General features: G+C 42.5%; 1 pseudogene; it reads right to left on the bottom strand.

Annotated features, from left to right (window-relative positions):
- Nucleotides 1-2,463: 2,463 nt before the first annotated feature.
- Nucleotides 2,464-2,583, bottom strand: LOC124790338 (annotated as a pseudogene).
- Between the last annotated feature and the right edge of the window lie 6,918 nt (nt 2,584-9,501).

The following is a 9,501-nucleotide window of genomic DNA, read 5'->3' as shown; positions in this document are numbered from 1 at the left end:
TCTCATAATGGCGTGATTGAATGAATGCGGTTGTGTGTCACGTTGCTAGACGGTGGCGTAGTCTGCTGCAGAAAGTCTGCGATAGTCGTACAGATTTAGCAGCAGTGGTACGGAATAGCCAACTCTCGTAGTGGTCAAGTCGGCAAAGAGGTTTTCGCTACTTGTGAGAAATCCACCTGCGTTAGGTTGGTGGCGGAAATGGCATCTTTGGGTTTTCTGGGCCACGCGGAGCGTGGAAGAGGCTGGAGAAGCGGGAGGCAATCGGCCGCCGGTACGGGAAGCGTCCACAGCTGTGCTCCAGTCGAAGAAGGGTGAGTTAGACTGACCGCGTGGCGCGTTGTTACTTGGCGAGGGGAGAGCTGTTCGCTTTTGGTCTCGCTTTTCAAATCTAGAAGATTGCTTTGCCTTGTTGCAGCAAGGAATGCAAAACTTTGGCAGATTTTTCTTTTAACAAATTTCTGTAGCAGACTTGGATCCGCCGGAAGAGCGCCACACAAAGGCGTCGATAAGAAGTGAGCACTCGCTTCTGTATGAATGTCTGTTTGCCTTCAGCTGCGCCTGCATAAGCTTTCACCTTTCTAAATATTTAGAGCTTTGCCTTCTCTTAAATTTTCCTTGCTTTATGTGTCTTTCGTCCGTGGGGAGCCAACCACGTGGTAGAACATTATAGTTGTTGGGCTACCGGCATCACTAACTGTCCGATCGCATGTTTGTTTTAGATAATGTTAACAGGATTGTGTGATGTGATATTGTTGGAATTTGGGCACTATACCTAGAAATTGTGTCTCCACAAACCACGTGTTATCAGGAATCATGTACATGCCTCACTTCCTTATCTTAGGAATAAATGATTTTATCTACAATTTTCTCTTGTGTTCCGAGATTACGTTTTTACACCTAAGCCACTCACCTCGTAGCTTTCACCGTTAGCACATCCAATGCGTTTCCTCATGCACAGGTCCAGTGGTTAGTCTCCCCTTGTATTTTATAACAAATGCTTTAGATTAAGTCTTATTTTCAGGTGTGTTGCTGGGAGCTGATCTTCTGCACAGTGTTCTTGCATGTGCTATTTTATTTTAAATGTTTGATTGTCGTGAACAGTGCACGGGGAACACTATTAATTACATCGTATCCCCTATGAGCGACATCACAACGTATGCATTTTTGTGAGTTTTTGGTCTGTGATCAAATTAATTTATTTTCCGACTCGAGCAAATCTTTGATTAGTTGTATGGTTAGAGTCGGTGGCGACCCTACTCTTCTCACGTTAATTTCATAAGCAATAAGTATTTACATTCCCAATAATAAGGAATAACCCGTAGTAACAGGTTAGTTACAATGTTTTTCCAAAATATTCGAAAAAAATGAGGTACTCGAGAGTAGTTGCACACTTAAGCGGAAACAATTTGCTTAGCCTATCACAGTTTGGATTCCAGAAAGGTTTCTCGGCTGAGAATCCTGTTCATACATTCACTCATCAAATAGCACAAACCATAAATAACAATATATCGCATGTCAATATTTTTAGCGGTCTCTCCAAGGCATTCGACTGTGCAGATCACGATACTCTCTTAGAAAAACACAAGCTTTATGGAATTGTTTGTTTTTCACACAGGTGGTCTGAATCATATTTGACAAGAGAAATGCAAAAGATTGTGCTGAATGATTTAGACAAAGTTGGAAAGGTAGAAAGTTTTAGTGAATGGGGTTAAATCACAAAGGGAGTCCCATAGGATTCAATTTTGGATCCACTCCTATACCTTATACGTACAATGGCCTTCCACTTAACATTCAACGAGCAAAATTGCTACTTCTTGCAAACGATGCTAGTGTTAGAATACCTCTCATTAGAGAGAAAGCAACAGAAGAGTCAGTAAATGATATCTTCCAACGAATTGTTAAGTGGTTCCCTGACAATGGACTCTCCCTAAATTTTGAAAAAAAAAAGCGCACTACACAGAGATCTGTACAACAAATAGCGTCATACCAACAATTGATATAACACATAAGTAGGAGTCAGTAAGTAGAATAGAATGCTCCAATTTTTTGGGTTTATGTACTGATGAAAACTTGAACTGGGAGAAGCATATTACTGCGCTTCTCAGACAATTAAGTTCAGTTGCTTTTGGTCATGTAATTGGTAATCTTGGACACAAACATATGAACTTTCTGGCATATTTTGGATACTTCCACTCAAAATTGTCGTACGGAATAATTTTGTGGGGTACCTCATCACTAAAAAAAAGTATTGATTGCACAAAAGCGAGCACTAAGACTGATATGTGGTATTCACCGACGGACGTCATGTAGACACCTCTTCAAGGAGCTAGGCATTTCAACTACGCTGTCACAATACCTGTTTTCGCTAGCAAAAACAATAAAAATAAATGTCGTGTGGCACCACGGCCTGGGGCAAGCAAGTCTTTGAATTGGACGCCACTTCGGCGACTTGCGTGTCCTGAAAACCAGCGACACCTGGTTTCCCACGAACAGTCATCTATTCAGGTACCAGTCGGGCCCAACGTTGCTTAACTTCGGTGACCGTGCGGGAACCGGTGGAACCAACGTGGGAAGGCCGTTGGCAACACTACTGAAATTCGTCATAAGTAATCCATCACAATTTGAGAACAGTGATGTACATACCCCACAACTCCAGAGGAAATAAAATGACCATTATTACCCACTGTTAAAGTTGTCAGCGCCTCAGAAAGGAATTCAATATGTAGCAATAAAAATTTTTGATCATTTCCTCAACAACATAAGAGATCTGACAGGCAGCGAAGCCAGATTTAAGTCTAATTTAAAATCACTTCTCCTGCACAATTCCTCTTACGTTTGATGAATTTCTGCTTCAAAATTGGTAGCCAATAAAAAAAGACATGAGCTACTTTTTAAGTATAGTTGCATGGTTAGGAATAAAAAGAATGAATCGTTGAAATGATCTACGAAACTTGTAACTGACTAGCACATTTAAGCTTATCGTCTCCGTACCTACACGCGTTTTATTGTCTTCGGCTGGTACATCATGTACCATATCTTGAGTCTCGTACGTGTCCGTGACAATCCCTGTCTTGAACAGGGGGTCGTAAGTTAAGCCTTTAGGTCCTCGTCGTTTTCTGCGGTTTGGTTTCTCTAAAATTTCTAACGAGACTCCAGTCTTTCTTTGTTCTTCGTAACAGTTGTTCCACTCTCTCCTCCCATCTTTCGATTCGCCATTTAATTGCTCTGCGGTGTAGTTCACTGGTTAGATGACCCATCTCTCGTTAGTCAGCAGGATTTCTGAAACTTTGCCTTCGTTATCGTGCCCTGTTCTTTAATGTTTTTAAATCCTGTAATAGCGACGATAATTAGCCACAGTAGTAGTTGTTGCTCTCAATGATAACGGAAACACGTTTGAATCCCTTTCTGATTTTAATTGCCAGAGTATTTACAGTTTGACCGTGTTGTACAGAGGCATGGTTGGCCTGATGTTATTATTTAAGTAGCTGCTGTGTTGTCCACAGTTCGTCTGAGTCTTTGTTTGTGGGTTTGGTGGTTCCAGAGCCCTAGATATGACCAGTTTGACCAGGTAATGGTCAGATGTCAAGTCATTTATCGTTTTTAATCTGGGGTCTACTCGGCTGTGTTTAACATGACGTTGCCTAAGCCATTTGGTTGGTGATTTTCGTTGCGTGGCATGCGCGTGGGTTCTAGTGGATCCAACGTTAGTGCTTACAGTCTTCCTTCGAGTTCGTGGCGTCTGAGGTTATTTCGCCTTGAATTGCAGCAGTAATGTTTCGTGGTTATCATACCTAACGGAATATTCTCCAGAGCGTGCGAAAAGCTATGGAACAGTGGTTTTTGTCTTATTGTACATTGGCACTCTGACACACTACAATATACGTGATTTATCCGTGGAGCCGGCCGGAGTGGCCGAGCGGTTCAAGGCGCTACAGTCTGGAACCGCGCGACCTCTACGGTCGCAGGTTCGAACCCTGCCTCGGGCTTGGATGTGTGTGATGTCCTTAGGTTAGTTAGGTTTAAGTAGTTCTACGTTCTAGGGGACTGATGACCTCGGAAGTTAAGTCCCATAGTGCTCAGAGCCATTTGAACCATTTATCCGTGGACCGTACTCGCACATTCCACCACTGCCTCAACACGAGTGTAAGCCGTTCATCTTAAACAACGAATTATAGGTTTTTCTACTAAAACTGACTGCGAATAAGAAAACGCTTGCTGTGCTGTGAAAATTTGCAGTTTCGTTTTCTTGCTCGCAGTCATTTTTAACCACGATAGCAGGACATTTAAATCATGAGATAAATTACATGAAACTTATTCACAGTTCCGAATATTGACAACCATCAACTATGTAATAAAATTACGGTAATGAAAATTTGTGCCAGACCGGGACTCGAACCCTGAACGGTGTACAAGTTCAGGTCGACACATGATTGACAATATATGGAAGTTTGGGTCTGGTCGTGAGGCGTGTGGATGGTAAGACGACCGCTCGCGATAAGAAGGAAATTCGGGTTTGAGGCCCGGTCCAGCACAAAGTTTCATTGACATCATTCAGTTATACAATACAGCTGATGGTTGTCAATGGTTCAAATGGCTCTGAGCACTATGGGACTTAACTTCTGAGGTCATCAGTCCCCTAGAATTTAGAACTACTTAAACCTAACTAACCTAAGGACATCACGCACATCCATACCCGAGGCAGGATTCGAACCTGCGATCGTAGCGGTCGCGCAGTTCCAGACTGTAGCGCCTAGAACCGCTCGGCCACGCCGCCCGGCGATGGTTGTCAATACTCGCAACTGCAAACACGTTTCATATGCTTCATAACGGTGTTGTTTTGCATGCATTTCCGAAGGAACATCACATCCTACCTTTGGAGAACACAGGCACTGCATTATTGTATAGTATTAGATAAATAGTTTCTCCCATATACAGGGTGAAGAAAGAATGCCGCTGGTGGCAGCCGGCAGCTGTCCAGTTCTAGACAAAAGTGTTTCTAACAAAACCTAATCCCGCCATTACTGTAGTAGAAATGCAGTTTAAGAAACGTGCCCCTGGCAATGCTGTAACTGCATGCAGCGTGCCCAAGAATGGTAGCATGAACTCTGCACTGTGCAACATCTGTACAGTTAGTTCAGTAAGACGCGGTAATGCCGCAGAGAACGGATATGCACACTCGCCGAGGTTCGAGTCGCGTATGAGTCATACTTTTTTTTCAGTTAAAGCATAAAATCGTATCCAATTTACACCGTCACAATGCGGTATCTTGTGTATTTCTTTCTGTTACTGTTACCTTTATTGCCGGCCTGGGTGGCCGAGCGGTTCTAGGCACTACAGTCTGGAACCGCGCGACCGCTACGGTCGCAGGTTCGAATCCTGCCTCGGGCATGGGTGTGTCTGACGTCCTTAGGTTAGTTAGGTTTAAGTAGTTCTAAGTTCTAGCGGTCTGATGACCTCAGAAGTTAAGTCCCATAGTGCTCAGAGCCATTTGAACCATTTTTTTGTTACCTTTATTAAAACATTAAGACATACCCGCCAGGTTAGCCGAGAGCGCTAATGCGCTGCTTCCTGGACTCGGGTATGCGCGCCGGCCCCGGATCGAATCCGCCCGCCGGATTAACGACAAAGGCTGGTGTGCTGGCCAGCCTGGATGTGGTTTTTAGGCAGTTTTCCACATCCCTATAGGTGAATACTGGGCTGGTCCCCACGTCCCGCCTCTGTTACACGACTCATAGACATTCGAAACACATCCATGATTACACTAGACGCATACAGATGGGGTACTCTGATTCCATCCCAGGGGGTACGGGGTGGCGGCAGGAAGGGCATCCGGCCACCCCTTCAAATTAACATGCCAAATCCGATTTAACCACGCCAACCCCGCGCACAATGCGGGACAAAGGCGCAAGCGATAGATAGGTAGATTAAAACATTAAGACATAACATGAACTTCTTAAACCGTAAACGAACACTTTGTTTCGTCCATGACACAAATAAAGACAACAGAAAATAATAGTGGATACAGTAACATCGTCTGTATCCAGTGAGGTACAAAAAAACACAGTGGCTAAGCTGCACTAGACTGCGCATTATGCTACGCACAATAATTCCATTTTGTATGTTTGACGTCAGACTTACCTTCACAGAGCCGGTACATACACGTATGAGCAACGTTCACTCCGGAGAAGATGTTCACACCGACCCCTTGAATTTGCAAACATGTCGCTCCTCGCTGGATCATACTTCGCTGAATCCTACGCACCACACCTGCATCCACCATTGCCGAAGCGACATGTACGCGAGCTGTTAGGTCGTGTACATCCATGGCTGCCGTATTATAAATTTGTTCCTCTAAGTGTCCCCAAAAACAAAAATCTAGTGGATTACGGTCCGGAGAATGTGGAGGCCAGAACGTTGGACCTCCTCGACCAATCCTTTTCCCTGGAAATGCTGAATTTGAACAGTTACGCATATTCAATCACCAAGTGTGGTGGTCACCTTCATGCTGAACCCATAGCTGTCGCCGAACACCTAGTGGATCGTTTTCTAATGAGTCAGGCAAAGTAAAGACACGTACGATACATGGACGCATTAAACTTATCTGGCAACAGGTAAGGGCCCAAAAGCACTCCTCCAACAATTGCAGCCCACAGGTTTATGCCAAAGCGTGACTGAAAGCCACTTTCACGGGTCACAGGTTGGTTGTGATCCAACCAATAATGGCTGTTGTGGTGGTTGAAAATACCTTCGCCAGTGAAGCTAGCTTCGTCAGTCCATACCATGTTATATATAAAATGTTCGTTATCTTCCACTTGGTGCAAAAGCCATTCACAAAACCGTACTCGTCGAAAGCGGTCTTCTGACTGTTGGTGTTCAGTTAACATGTAATTATATGGATACAGTTCTTCATCGTGCAATTCTACAACAACCAGTCTTTGAGATTATGTGTAACTGCCTGGCAATATCACTGCTACTTCGTCGAGGTGATGGGTGAAAGGTTTCAAGAATCTCGTCCTCTGTTTATGGAGTGTGTCTAGCCCTTGAACTATCTCTGTGCACCGTTACTTGTGGGCGATGATTAACGGTTTCCCGATGGTGTTGCTCCAGACGACGAAAAACATTCTTATCGGGATAGCGTTTTTGAGGGTATCGTGCAACATACTCACCTTGGTTATCGGGTGCATCCAGCACCAAAAGCATATCGACATACAAATCGTCTGTGTATTCCATCGGGAAGCTACCCTAAATGAACTTGACAGGACCAATTATAGTCGTGCACTGCGTGGTTATAGGCACATGCATACAGTTTAATGGGTCTCACTGTCATATGATAGGCTATTGTCATGCGATAAAATGATGCCCTGCTTCTAAACAACGAGAGTTAGGGAACAGGCGTGTAAATAATAAAAAAACTGAGGAGTATTCGAGCTATAACTTCATGATGAATGAGGGTTTAATGTCACAGCAGTCTACTCAGATAGCTACGAGTGATACACATTCGTCTGCACATGTCGATGCGCTGCACGATGTGTCATTGTTGCCACGTTTCATACGTGTGGTTTCAAAAGGCATACACCTGATTTTCCTAGATAAACTTTTGTTTTGAATCTGTATGACGAATCGCATGCCTATCTCCAAGTGCGGCATTTTTTCTTCGTCCTGTATATTCCTATCTCATTGTACATAATTTTAAACGTAAATTGTATATACAACAATACTATGTTTTGTTTTCTTCCTCGCAGTCGGTTTTACGAGAAAACAGTGAAGCTGAATTTATGGCTTATCGACTTACGATTAGAATACTATTACATAATCTGAATCGTCCGAAACTTAGTATTCCTACCCGTTCGCAGATTAAAACTATACGAAATAATGTCATTGAAGCTACTGTCCTCATAGATTTAGCAGCTGGAAAGGTCTCTCTAATACCCCATTCAAAAATCGTCCCAACCGTTTTACCCATTCGTTTTAAGCGACTTCAATTCCCAATCAACATTTCGTTTGCAGTAACAAGATCAGAGAGAGAGGAGAAGAGGTGATGGGCAGAAAGAAGTAGCAGGAAGAAGAGATGAACAGAGAGAGAGTGAGGACAAGAATATGATTAGGACATATAACCAATGCCCACAAATATTTAGTAATTTCGAAGCATTATCGGGTTCTCTATTTCGACTTAAAAACATAGTTTTCACTTCACTGGAAAACTTGAAAAGCTGTATGAAGTATGGATCGAGGAAATATCATCATCGCTCTGTATGCTATTGAACCCCGGTAAGAAACAGCGTCTGTTATTTCTTAGAAAACAATAACGAAACAGATGAACTGTCCTCCCGCTTTCCAAATACAGAGAAAAATGGTCAAAAATTAGATGACAGATTTCAGCAACAATGCTTAGATCATGCAGACTTAGAAGTAGTTTTAAGGAAGTGAATAAATAAATATTTCTAATACATAACAACGTTACTATGGATGGAACTAATCTGAGTTGTCGTTCCATGTTACTACTTGGACTACCCAAGTGGTGTAGGAACCATTGGTTCCTGGTCTCATAGCTCCTACACCGTTTCAGATTATTGTACACCCTATCTTCATCGATGTGTACTGGAGATTTAGCCATTGACGAAGATACAATTTCAGCACGCCTTTAAAAATGATGATGCCGAATAAATTTTATGTGTTTGATAATTTAAAAGATAAATAATGAACGGCTGAGGAATGTAGGGATATGGATATCGTCCTTTGCTGGAGGAACTAGACTGAAAATATCAAACAGTAGAGTTTATTAAATACGATATATCGTGAATATATTACAGAATTTGAGATATAAAATACATTACGATCCTTATTTACATTTTCATCCAGCAGAAAACACATAATTACTGTCGATGAGGAGATCATAGGAATTAACTGTTTCTTTCTCTCACAGTTGTGCTGTTGCAACATTTCTCTTTTAATATGGTTACTGCTTAAGGTACGTCAAATAATAGTTTCGACTTTGAACCAAGTGTATGTCAACAAGGAAAGCTCGCCTTAATGCAGTTATCTTTGTTCAGGTTTGTTTTTTCTATAAAGGACGGAATTTAAGCTGGTGGATGCAACAACATATGCGTCAGGTGGAAGTAGCTAGAAATTTAACCTAATTTTCTTATGTGAAGACATACAGGCACTGGAGGCTAGAGATATGAAATCCGCCTTCCGTAGCATCTTCAAAACTTAGCTTAACGTAATCCGTTTGATATCACTTGCCTGGGCCTAAACGAAGCTCCACGTTCTGTTGCACGGTTCTGTTTGAATTAAGAGATGCAAATTGTGAGAACAAATTGATTTGCTACCACCACACAAGGATTACTAACTGGTTGCGTTAGAATTTATAAACTCATAAATTCACAAGCAAAAGATAATCTACTTTCTCGAGAGAACGGCTGTGAAATATTTTTAAAAAATCTGCAAAAATTGTTCATCCTTGCTGCAGACTACTTGTACTTCCGCGGGAAATCAGTCTGC

This window comes from Schistocerca piceifrons, chromosome 3 (assembly GCF_021461385.2).
Source record: "Schistocerca piceifrons isolate TAMUIC-IGC-003096 chromosome 3, iqSchPice1.1, whole genome shotgun sequence".
Taxonomy (NCBI): domain Eukaryota; kingdom Metazoa; phylum Arthropoda; class Insecta; order Orthoptera; family Acrididae; genus Schistocerca; species Schistocerca piceifrons.
This window is presented reverse-complemented; position numbering and strand designations above follow the sequence as displayed.